The sequence below is a fragment of the Conger conger genome, chromosome 1, assembly GCF_963514075.1.
Source record: "Conger conger chromosome 1, fConCon1.1, whole genome shotgun sequence".
In the NCBI taxonomy this organism is placed as follows: Eukaryota; Metazoa; Chordata; class Actinopteri; order Anguilliformes; family Congridae; genus Conger; species Conger conger.
Window position 1 is genome coordinate 7,434,517 of NC_083760.1, and position 13,488 is coordinate 7,448,004.

General features: G+C 45.9%; 1 protein-coding gene across 1 annotated transcript in view; it reads left to right on the forward strand.

Moving 5' to 3' along the window:
* Positions 1-13,488, forward strand: part of LOC133139421 (leucine-rich repeat and fibronectin type-III domain-containing protein 2) — a 157,365-nt gene that overhangs the window by 55,998 nt on the left and 87,879 nt on the right. Inside the window, exon 2 of the mRNA XM_061258952.1 lies at positions 524-657. The gene's annotated coding sequence lies outside the window, so the exon portion shown is untranslated. The remainder of the gene's footprint in view (positions 1-523; positions 658-13,488) is intronic.

The following is a 13,488-nucleotide window of genomic DNA, read 5'->3' on the forward strand; positions in this document are numbered from 1 at the left end:
CTGAATATCCACTGAATAGAGAGCTGAGGTAAGAACAGAGAGAAAGGGAGAGAGGGGTGGCAATTTCCGAGTTCAGAATGAATGTGAAAATGTAGGCAGAGACAATGTGGAAGGGAACGAGAGGGTACCGGGCTGGAGAACTGAGTGCTCAGCTGTATCTGATGCATCTAAAGCACGGAGCTGTATGGAAGTAGAGAAGCACATCACAGACAATGATCTCTGTCGCATAAAAGCACGTTCTGGGATGGGGAGTAATCGCCGTAGAGATTGCTGCATGGACGTTACTCGTCTTTGTTGGAAATGATCCGTACTGGGAGCCGGGTAAGGTGAACATTGTCACAATAGCCTTTTGTTCGGCTGGGATAATGCATAATGCATAACTCGCTGACTAACCACTGGATTGGCATTCAAGCCTTTTAATCGTGACGCGAGAAAGGAAATAAATAGGTAATTTGACAAAAGGCGAAGACCACATTTTCATATTAATATTTAGCCGGTTCTTTTTGTTGTTGTCGTTTCGCAGGTAAAATGGTGACCCAATGAGGTGGAATACTTCCAGATCGCCGGACAGGAACAGAAGTGACCTTGCAGGTCCATCAGCAGGAGGAGAGCGAGAGAAACGTCTGATTGCGTCCCGCCAGTGAGGGAGAGGGAGAGGTGAGTAACCCGGTGTTTCTTCTCTTTTTCCTCCTCTCTTTGTCTCTGTTGGCAGTGACACATCGTGTGGAGAACACAGAAAATACATTCCCTTTCTGTGGATTCTCCCACAGAAGCTGGCTTTTGTGCAACGCTCCACTGTCACCTCACACCGTTGCCTTTACAGTGGTCGTCCGTAAAGGGTTTTTAGCATATTTGCGCTGTGCTTGATCTTTTCAGCACAGGTTGCTTCGCCGGAGCTCCTACACAATTTCTTTTCCCGAGCCGGCAGGTTAAACTTCAAAGCTTGACGCCGACGTAAAAAACAGCATGCGTTGGGGCGTCAGGGTCGGCACCGAAAGCAATTTCATCTGCCAGTGACACCTGCCTCTGTTTTTTTAATTAGCAAACACTGCCATGCCTGTTGTTACAGAACAGACTTGTACGGTCATCTGGGGCCATGGCTAGTGGGGGGTCATAGGTCATGACGATTCCATGGGCCCACAGCTTGGTGGAACACGACTTCAGAGGGAATTCCAGTCGGATTAAAACGGGGGGGCAATATCCTTGCAGGGGGCCCCCGGAATTCCTAGCTCTGCCCCTCTGCTCTGAGTGAATGAGAGGCATCAATTGTAAAGCACTTTGTGAATAAAAGCGCTTTATAAATGCGGTCCGTTTACCATTTAAGCGAGCAGATACTGTGTGTTGTCACACACTGGGGATCTGCAGCACCTGGTGTGTGTGTGTGTGTGTGTGTGTGTGTGTGCCTGTGTGCAGGGGCCAGGTGCTGTGGTCAAAGCTTCAGTGACACGAGGGCCTACTCACTGCAGGGAGCTCGGGTGCTTTAATTGTTTCCCCACAGATTGCCGAGCGGAAGAAAGTAGGTTAATTGCGTGAGAAGAGAGGGCCACTGGTGACCTTCTTTGAGTTCTGCCAGCCGCAGCGCCTCTTGGTATTTAGGCTAACCTGCCATCACTGCCAGTAAAGCAACACACCACCGCAGGCCATCCAAATATGAGGAATTCAAGATCGGACAGGATTTATTCCTAGCCAATTCCTCTTTTTCCGATCTTTAGCAAATGGGGCGGGCGATATCATCATTACGCTGAACTATATCTACAGAGAGGTTTGTTTATTCGATAATGACAATACCATACCCATCGTCGCCCAACTTTTTCTCTGGAACCGAAGTGGTCTGATCCATCTATTGAGCTACTGGCACGCTTGAGAGCCTTTGGTTTGATGGATGGGTGGTGACATCCCAGTCTCCTTCAGTGATATTAACCCCACCATCTTCTCCCTGTTCTCTCCTCTTTAAAGTTAATGACGGTGTGATATGAATTCGGGGGGCTGAGGAGGCCCCACAGGAGCCAGGCGCAGCGATGGTCTTATGCACGACAAATGTGAAATGCGTTGGTGTCTCGGTGGCGCAGCCTGTAGAGCACTGACCGCATGCTCATTGCGAGCCGCGATGTCGGCGGTTCGAATCCGACCGTCGGACATTTGTCGCATTTCTTCCCCTCTCTATCGCTCCCGTTCTTCCTGTCTCTCTATACTATATACTGTCCAATAAAGCTGAAAAAGGCCTAAAAAATATCTTTAAAAATGCAGTCTGTCATTTCAGAGACGGGGGCAGCGGTAGCCGACAATTATCGCGTTTTGTCCGACTGTGCTCTCGAAGAAGGAAAAAAAAAAAAGAAACAATTTGTGAGTTCCTTGGACCAACTGAATTGAATTGAACTGATGATTAATGCATTTCTTTCAAAATCGTTTTTTTTGCCCCAGAGACACACCTGGGTATGAGTGGAGGCTTATGTTATTCTTCACACGTTCCGTCGGCCATTCAGAGAGCTGTTGTACGGGCTGTACTGCACTTTCAAAGGAATGAGTTCCTTAATTGAGGGACAGCGGATGTACATTTTTGTTCTTCAAGTTTCAAGGATATCCAAAGTGTTCCCAGACAGTAATGATCTCTTTGGGTACAAATGAGCACATTCTCCAAGAAAAAAAAAGGTACAAAGGAGTTATACATGTTATTTGGCTGACTCTTTCATCCAATGCAATTTACAGTTGATTAGATTAATAGAAGACAATCCCTGCTGGAGTAATCTGGGGTTAAGGGCCTTGCTAAAGGGCCCAACAGGTGTACGGATCTTATCATGGCCACCCTGGCGATCGAAGCACCAACCTTGCAGGTCCCTGTCATGTAACTTAACCACTACGCTACAGGCTGTACCAAGCGTTGGCACCATTACCTCTCAGAGTGTAAAGTACCATGCTAAAATTCACAATAGCAATGCCTCTCCTGGAGTATGCTCCAAAGACCCTGTAGATACGCTCAGTAACCACTTTTTTAGGTATTTATTCAACTTATTATTTTGGGCATATTGGTCTTCTGCTGATCTAGTCCGTCCACTTCAAGGTCCAGTGTGTGTTGAGAGATGCTCTCCTGCATACCACTTCTGCTGTAGTCATTTCAGTTACTCTCCCTTCCTGTCAGCTCAAACCAGTCTGGCCCTTCTCCTCTGACCTCTGTCATTAATTCTCTCTCATTAAGGTGTTTTTTCCAGCTGTCCCTCACTGGATGATTTTTTGTTTGTTATTCACAAGATTCTCTGTAAATTGATCTGTAAATTGAGACTGATCCAAGATCGGAAGTTTCTGAGATACCCAAACCACCCCGTCTGGCACCAACAATAACTTTCTTCATATTTCTTCCCCATTCTGCTGTTTGGTGTAGATATTTGTATTAGCGAGCTAGTGTACAGGTCTCCCTAATAAAGCAGTCTCTGAATGTCGTCAGTTCAGTTGTGCCACAAAAGTAGCTTTGCAGTAACACATTAGTATTCAAAGGCGTTGACACATATCTTGAGATTTTATCCACTTTTGAGATTTTATGCCCCAGCTACTTCATTAGCTACTGCTATCTACATTTGAATATGTTGCTTTCTCTTTTTTTCAAATGATTTTTGACACCGGAGCGGAACGGGCTGGCGTAGGGCGTTCGGAGATGATTCCTCATGATAACTCCCTCCGCGACGGACCAAAAAAAAAACAAAACCCTTCTCAGAGCGATGCAAATGAAGTGCGCCCGCACTGCTGTCGCAGCCTAAAGAGTGTGTGGCGCGCGTGTGTGACCGGCTCGGGTTTTTATCGAGGCTGATGCGTGTGTAATGAAAACGCTCCGGCCCTGGTACCGCTCCCGCCTCGGGGACGGATAAAAGTGTATTGCAGTGCGTCGCGCAGCGTTGTGTTGTCGCCCCTGATCTCCGTTGCGGAGCTGACCGCGGCGGCGGCGTTCTCCAGCCTCGTGCGGAGGCCCGGGAACACAGCCCGACGGCGTCCGCCGCCGGGCCTGCGGCTTTCAGACACTTATCGGCGCTCCCGACTGCTCGCCGCCTGCCTCCCCGTCCCGCCATTGGCCGGCTACCTGCGAGACGTCCGCCCCCAGGCCGCATGCTGCCCGTTGGGAGACGGCCAATCGGCCGCCAGCGGCCCAGTGTGGATTTTTTTTCTTCCGCAGCCACCTGACAGAGCCTGACTGAGCCACAAACATGCCTATCCTGCCATCTGGCACTGCGTACGGGGCTTAGAGATGAGATTTTGTTATACCCCCCCCTGTCGCAGAGATTGGGCCACAGTGGCATCCATGACTATTCATGGTGATGATGCGCATCTTTTGTGTGTGTGCGCGCGGGTGTGTTTGTGTGTATGTGCGCGTGTGTGCGTGCGCGTGCGTTTGTGTGTTTGTGTGTGTATGTGCACGTGTGTGTGTGCGTGTGTTTGTGTGTGTGTGTGTGTGTGTGTGTATGTGCATGTGTGTGTGCACGCATGTGTGACATCGAGAATTTAAATACTTAATCTCGAGCTGTGAAAATGCTGAGGCGTGCAATTACAAACGGACGTCTCATGAGCTGTTTTTTTTTCCTTCTTAGCTCGCATTTGTTTGTTTGACATGACCACATTATCATATTTCAGATTAGCACTTTCTCAAAGGCTTAATCCCTCATTATCAACCCATGTCAAAATAAATGCAGCCAGCACTGAGTAATTGTACACAAATGCAAAGCAAGATGAGGTACACTGAATATACACACACGAGTCATGTGAGGGTGGGGCGGAGGTGTCACATAGCATGTGAATACAAATGAATATCCGAATGACAAAACTGGAAGCAGGGAATATTCAGAAACCTCTCTATGATACAGTGCGTGTACAATGGAATGCACAGTAAAACAGTGCCTCAATTTGTGTGATTTAATTTTTTGAAATGTAGTACATTAGAACTGTAACAGCAGAAGGGGTATAAATAGATGTCCCCACAGAATTTACACTTCAAAATACAAGATCTGGCCTCATTCCACAAACCGCCTGCCGCAAACATCACGGAGAAAGGACAAAAAAATAAATCTGCAAACAATGAATAAGCTAACAGTCCTTGCTGAAGAGGGGGGGAAATACAATCAAAACACAGTGTTCTGCAAAGGTTGTAAAATCACGCTCTGTTTAAGCCGATCGAGCTCTCAGCTGCATTTCACTGTTATTGTTAAATTTATGCCCTCGTTTTTATTTCTGTGTATTTATTCACATTATAATAGCGTTTCCTTTTTTTTTTTGTCAGCTTACAGATTGGCCTGCTTCTGTGTTTTGACATCTGCCCATGTGTTTGCGTGCACTAATATTGTCGGAATTTCAGGGCCATCTTGATTACTGCAGAATGTTCAGTGTTTGCATTTGCGATGAATAATGGTGGGAATTTCTCTGTTTTTATGGTTACCAACTGTTCTTTTTTCTCAATATTCTTGGGCACGTATCCTCATTTTCTGGTTCAGGAGAATACATACATCAGACAATTGCTTTTACTTTCTATGGGCAAAACAGTGACACAAATGTATACGTATGTTGTGGATGCCTCCTGAGGATCTTATCCTTGCCACTTTTTCATGTTTATGAAAGCAGTTCTATGGTGTTTACCATAGATGCCACGATTATGCACATAAATATGACTTTATGCTTAACTGAAAGGCAATAGAAGTGACCTATGTTACAATTTTAAGCATCAGAGATAGTGGGCTTTCAGAAGTGGCATTATAAATAAAGGCACTGACCTTTAAAGTGTCTGTTGGAGATAAACTGTACGCTAGAGTCAGATAAAGTTACTGTATTTCAGAAATCTATGTGGGTGAAATATTTGGGAAATCTAACAGTATGACTATGTTATATACAGTAGCTGTTTATAAGAGTTAATATGAGAATAATTAGTCATAAAGCAGCCTTAGCCTCTTTACAAAGCGTCATTACATTTTAATTGATCAGTTTAAATAATGAATGATTCCCAAGTGAACATTCCAAAAAATACAGTATAATGAATGCTGTATGTACTATAAATATCAATGCACGCACACACACACACACACACACACATGCACACATGCATAGCACACACACACACACACACACAGAAACATGCACACACACACCCACACGCTCACACATGCATGCACACATAGCACACACACACACACACACACACACACATGCACACACACACACACGCACAAACATGCACGCAAGCTCACACACACACACACACGCACGCACACACACAGATGCTCAGGGGAACAAAGACCGCTGATTACAGTGCAGAAGGTAACAGAGGTCATATCAGAAGGATATCGGGTATCCATGGCTTTTGGAGATAAGAAGATGCTGCATTCTGTCATTTGACTAAAGAAAGAAATGAAGCGAATACACCAGACCCCAGAGCAGATGTGGCTTGTTCTCGCATCATCCTTGGATTTGTCCTGGGGCTGACTGGGGCTGGGAATCCATCCCTGTCTCTGTGCAGACTTTCATTAACCCTTTGAATTCTGATTCTTTTTTTGCTGAGGCTTGTATCACAAAGTGACTTACAGTTGATTAGACCAAGCTGGAGCTAATCCCCCCTGGAGCAGAGATAACAATACGCCCAAAAGCCTTGCTCAAGGGCCCAACAGCTGCATTGATCTTAGTGTGGCCATCTTATTGTGGCCTTTTTGAACCACCAACCAGCAGCCTTCTAGCTCCCAGTCAAGCACCTGAACCACCACACCTTTTTATCAAAATTCTAAATCAGTGTTCTAGAACTGCGTACAAATACCAGCATCTATTGTTGCAATTATTAGAATGTTCAGTTAAGAACATTGGGCCTCATGCAAGAACATTTAGGTATTGCTATCATCCATTTCCCTTTCACTTTTTCCATATAAAGGGCTTGCGCGAGTGTGCCAAATGTGAACTAATGCCTAGTTTCAGAGTTTGGTCCGAGTTCTGTGTGGCAGGCGAGTGGCACTGACACGCCCGGGAGCCCTGTCTGAACGGAATGCGTTGTTTACACGATTCGTACGGGCGGGGCCGCTCGTAAATGTAGTTCCTATCGAAAAAGAAATTCTAAATAGGAGAAAATTGGTGAATGTGCCAAGTTCTGTTAAATCACTTATACGGGTTATGTTGCATGAGGGCCGGTAAAGGGTCTGGAAGTGAAGCGTCGTCCAGGGCTGCCGCTGGCTGGTTAAACGCAGGCGGCTCCTCACGCACGTCTGCCCGTCGTGCGGCGTGGCGGTTTCTCCGGGGGAAACCCGCAGGGGAGCCGCTCTGAAACGGGCCCGTGGCGTGAGGTGATCGCGCCCCTTTCCCCCGGGTTTCTCTGAGCCGCGGGGTTCGAGCTGATTGGCTCTGCATCTCCCAGCGGTGCCGGTGATAACCCGCTGGCATATTCACACTCAACCGCCCGCCAACGCCGGCAAACGCTGTTCCTTTCACGTACTTACACCGCTAGAGTACAGGAACGCATGGGTACTGTCCCTCTCTGGCTGTGCGAAACTGCATACTGGCGTAACTACTCAGGCTGATCTTCACTGAAATGTGGTACAAGTAGTATGCTAAGTATGCTGTTTCAAACACGGCCTCCTCCTCTCTCTCGCTCTCTCTTTCTCCCTCCCTCCCTCTCTCTCTGTGCCTCTACCTGTCTCTCTCTCTCTCTCTCCCTCCCTCTCTCACTCCCTCTCTCACTCTCCCTCCCTCTCTCTCTCTCCCTCTCTCTCTCACTCTCTCTCAAGTTCAATAAAAACATGCGTTATTGCTTTATTGGCATGACATAAGACAATAAGACAATAAGATATGCTTTGCCAAAGCTATGCAAGAACATTGCAATTTACTGCAATAAACTACACATATGAAACATAAATACAGACTATGCAATATAAATTAACACTTGTACTAGTACCTTAATCAATAGATGAATGATGATTAATATCTATTGGTTAATATAAATATATATATATATATATATATACATAACAATAATAAAATTAATCATCATAACATGTTACAACTGTCCCTCTGACTAGCAGGTGGCTACTCTCTCTCTCTGTCTCTCTCTCTCTCTCTCTCTCTGACTCAAATTTAGATTATCTCTCTCCCTCTCTGTGTGTGTATCTCTTTCTCTCTCTCTCATTTTTTATTCTGTGATACTGTGAGCAATATCACAGGCTGTTTAGAGCGCATTAATATTTCATGTGCAACAGGCCATGGGGCGCCTGGGCAAATTTACCCTCGTGTCACGGAATGAATAGGCGGTCCGCACGGTGTTGTGTTATCTCCGCTGATCGGAGCCCTAGTCCCTGGCAAAAGAACGTATTTATAAGTTTAATATAGGAAATAAATAAAAAATTTAAAACCCGGAAAATAATTTCAACTCCATTAATGGTGGCAGAGTAGACCTGGGTCAATTATGTACTTGTTTTGGATTCAAACTTTTCTACACTTTACTGAGCTTGTGTGGTGTGTTATAACCGAGTAAATACTCTGGTGCTCTTGGTTGGCTCATGCAAGATCAATCGGGCACAGAAGAGTATTTGAATCCATTTTGAATCCGTAATTGACCCAGGTCTGCTGCAGTGTAACCTATATCTAACTGAACCCGCTCACCCCCACCTCCCCTAGCACTTTTTTACATTACGTTACATTATTGGCATTTGGCAGACGCTCTTATCCAGGGCGACGTACAACAAAGTGCATGCCCATAACCAGGGATAAGTTCGCTGAAAGACCCTAGAGGGAAGTACAATTTCAACTGCTACCTGTACAACAAAGATAAGGACGAGGGCCCTTTTTTTTCTTTTCTTTTTTCTTTTTTTGAGAACAAAGAAACAAACAAACAGAGCAAAAGTGACCAAAGTTAACTATCCAAACACTGCTTACCTAGCCAACTAAAAATACCGATACACAAAGCAAGTCACAGAGACAACAATTAAGGTTCACAGGTAGGCTAATTCGGATATAGTATTGCTGGGGCTTATGGTTTGCTATTGCTCATTATGGATATAGTCTGTACTGTATGCATGTGCACTTTTTAGTTAGCATAATTGAATTGCACTAGTGCATCAGTGATGTTGCACCTACTGTACACCCAGAGTGCCGTTGGTACTGAGTCTGATTTTAATGGCATTTTAATACCATTTCCAAATGACTTCATTTATGTAGCACTTTACAATTGATGCCTCTCATTTGCCCATTCACGCGCACACCAATGCCGTTAGATGCGAGGCACCGACCAGCTCGTCAGCGGTTTTTTGGGGCTTAGGTGTCTAGCTCAGGGGCACTTCAACACACCCAGGATGGGGAATTGAACCGGCAACCCTCCCACCGCTAGACGAGCCCTCTTACCTCCTGAGCCAAACTCGGCTGTACTGTAAAGTGCCGTGAGAAAGAGCATCTGCTCGGAGACTGTAATGCCGTGTAAGAGCTCGAGAGAGCGTGCGATCGCGCTGGCTCCGGGATAGCCCCCCCGTCGGGGGCTCCAGGAGAGCGAGGCATCTGCGGAGATTGGGCAGGTGCTCCGCGGCATGCCGGGCCCGTCCCGCGCCTCCTCCACGCGGCTGCAGATGCCCCGGCGTCAGGCAGCCGGATGGATGAGCGGGGGATTAAGGAGAAAAACCCTCTGGCCTCCGCGCTTCCCGGCTGCACATTCCCGGAGGCAGGCGGAATTCCGTGCCCATTCCCTGGGTGGGAGGGATCTGGGCTCCGTCCCGCTCCCCGGGAAATGCCTGTCCCGGCAGGCCCAGAGTAGGTACCTTGGAGGCCATGGGGAGAGAGAGAGCTTTTTTTTATATATTATAATAAAAATATGTATTATAGCACTACAACACAGCAGGACCAGGCACAGAACTCCATCAGCTTGCAGAAATCACAAGGAAGAAAAGAGAGAGAACGAGAGATAGAGAGAGTGAGAGAGAGAGGGAGAGAATTAGACTGAGAAAGTGAGAGTGAGAGAGAGAGAGAGAGAGAGAGGGAGAGAGATGGTAATTGCTGAGTTCAGAGTCAGTTGAGTCTGACTCAATCTTAACAACCAGGGTCTCACTAGGAAACAGGAAGTGGTGTGGAAAGGGGACAGGGAGGATAAGGCCAGGCGTGATCGTCTAATCGAAAAGGGCTCATCCTCGGAAGAACCGACTCTTTCTCCCCTGCCGTAGACACTCGACAAAAAAAAAACACCCCTGTGTATGCGTCATGCACTAATCGTGTCTTTGGTATTATAAGGTTCTATCTGGATTCTGAGTGGTTTTGAGATAGTGAGCAAAGATGCCAAAGTGAATCGACTCAAAGAAGATACAGACATTTAAATTAAAAATGTTTTCATACTTTATGACACTTAACTAATCCATCAATCCATTATCTGAACCCGCTTATCCTGATCAGGGTCGCAGGGGGGCTGGAGCCTATCCCAGCATACATTGGGCGAAAGGCAGGAATACACCCTGGACAGGTCGCCAGTCCATCTCAGGGCACACACACCATTCACTCACACACTCATACCTACGGGCAATTTAGACTCTCCAATCAGCCTAACGTGCATGTCTTTGGGCTGTGGGAGGAAACGGAGTACCCGGAGGAAACCCACGCAGACACAGGGAGAACATGCAAACTCCGCACAGAGAGGCCCCGGCCGACGGGGATTCGAACCCAGGACCTCCTTGCTGTGAGGCGGCAGTGCTACCCACTGCACCATCCGTGCCGCCCACACTTAACTAATTTTTGTCAAAAATGTCAGGTACAACCTTAATTATAAGGTTATAAGGTCTGGAAATACGATCCCAGTCGAATCCCCCCTCGAAGTTGGAGATCCGGCTTTCAGGGGGCATACGGACAGGAAGTGCCAAAGTGCCAGCACAGTCACCCTGACGCCGACGTTGAGTGATAATGTAAATTGCTGCTGGTAATTGGTATTCTGGTCACAGAGGAAATCATTCCTGCACTGAAGTACAGCCCATCAAACTTGGTTAAAGGGAACAAAAATAGATCATCGCTCTCCGTGCTGAATGCGTAACGGAGTGAGAGGGCCTCTCAAAGTTCACAGGAAATTAAAACTTATCGCGATGGACCGAGATAGTATGTTTCCCCTGCTGGCTAAATCATGAACTCATCTGCGGCTCGAAAAGGTCAATTGCAGCACATTAAGTGAGCAGGAAAAATAAAATAATATAGCTGCCGTTTTGGAGAAAAATAAAATAGATAATTTAGACACGCTTTCGTTTTTTTCTCACTTGGCCGGTCCCTGTATAACAGGGATTGGGCTGAGATCTTCTGGTTTTCCACCCTCTCTTTACCTGGGAGTCAAGTGTGAAGACAAGTCTGGCCAATCAGTAGCACTAATTACCCGGGTGAAAAGAAAACCAGGGCTGGATTTGGATTTGAGGGCCGTAGTTGATGGTCTCCGCCGTGTAACAAACCTGTCATAGCTTTTGAGAGATCGGAAGGCATAAGGAGGCCCTGCGTTGTTGTTTATCAGTGGCTGTGTTTTGTACGGCATAGCAGCCCGAAGATATCTTTCCACAGCAATAACATGAAATAAAAATAAAGTTTCCTGCTGTGTTTACAGTATTAATCTCGGTGTTGTGTCTATGCCTGGCCCTTTCAGCATCACAAATTAGTATTGTAATGGCACGGCCGTTTGAGTGATAGCAGTAGTTAATTGAACTGGAACTGCAGTCTGAATATGACCCACAAAGAAAAAGGCCTGATAGCGGGCAGACGTTGTGTGTGTGTGTGTGTGCTTATTGTGTGTGTGTGTGTGTGTGTGTGTGTGATGCGGGTGTCTGTGTGTGTATGTATGTGCCTGTTTGTGTGTGTGAGTGTTATGCGTGTGTATGTATGTGCCTGTTTGTGTGTGTGTGTGTGTATGTGTGTGTGCGTGTGTGTGTATGCGCGTCTGTGTGTGTTTGTATGTATGCATGTGTATGTGTATGTATCCGTGTGTGTGTGTGTATGTGTGTGACGTGGAGAGACACTGAGTAAATGGTGTTTTGTCTCAGTGATATGCACAGCGCCATCATTGCCCGAAGCCCCTTGCTTGAGTTGGTAACCAGACTGATCTCAGCCACTAATGATGAGGAGACCACGGCCGAGAGACGGCTTTTTCACTTTTCTGCCCGATGAAAGCTGATTCGCAAAAAAGTTACAGACCTCAAAAAAAGGAATCTGTTGATTGAAGTCTGCAAGAAGTCTTGCTTAAGCTACAAGGAGGCTGGGTGGGCTCGATTATAAATAAATATATTTTTCTTGTAGAACAGATAAGAGATTAGTTTTTCATTTATTCAGATACGTGTTGTAGTTTTTCTATGGAAGATAAAGCTGAGTGTACTTGCTGTACTCTTTCCCTCCTTCTGCAAGGTCTTGTATAATTATACATTTTCTTAGGTGTTGTCATTGTACACTCAGTGAGCACTTTCTGAGGTATTTATTAGACTTATTTTCTAGACTTAATGGTCTTCTGCTGCTGTAGCCTATGCACTTAAGAGGTTTGACGCTGTTGTAATGTGTGGTTATTTCCATTTCTGTGACCTTCCTGTCAGCTTTGACCAGTCTTGACCGTCTCCTCTGACGTCTCTCGTTAACAGGGCGTTTTTTCCCCACATGACTGCTGGGATTATTATTATTTTTTCGCACCATTCTCTATAAACTCTAGGGACTGTTTTGTGTGAGAATCCAAGGAGATCAGCAGTTTCTGAGATATTCAAATCACCCTGTCTGGCACCAACAATCATTCCATGGTCAAAGATCACATTTCTTCCCCATTCTGACATTTTGTCTGCAAAAACACATTAACCTCTTGACCATGTCTGCATGCTTTTATGCATTTAGTTACTGCCACATGATTGGATTGGCTGTTTAAATATTTCCATTAACAAACTGGTCTAATAAAGTGGTCAGTGAGTGTATAATACAGCAGTTTATTATTTCAATGATGATATTTAAATTATCATTTAATGTTAGAGGGGGAGGGACAGTGGGGGAGAGAAAGAGAGAGTGAGTGAGAGAGATAATAAATAGGTGGTAAGTGGGGGGGTTCAGATACCTATGATTAGGTTACTTTTTTAGTGTCACCTTCACTTGATTTTCAGCATCAATGGTGCGTCAAATACAGTATGTGATGCCTCTCTTGGGCATGCATGTTGTGTGACCATATTGGCCCATCATACCCGACAGAATATCAGCATCTGGCAAGGTGGGAATACGTCTGTTTTCTGCTGTTCTCAGCAGACAACGTGACTGCGCTGATATTGTGCATTCCAATATATTCATATACAGCATGCTAGCATTTACTATCGCACAACGACGTGCAATTTAATTGTGATTAGCGGCAGCCTATTGCAATGCGGGCCAATGTTGCGGGTATGGAGTTTGTTTTCCGACCGCTTCCCGCCATTTCCCCGGTGATGTCACTGACCTGCTGAGGGACGTTAGAGCCTCACGCATGGCCGCTTAACAAGGTCCGACATCCTCCTCCGAAAAAAAAAACAAAAAAAAAAAACA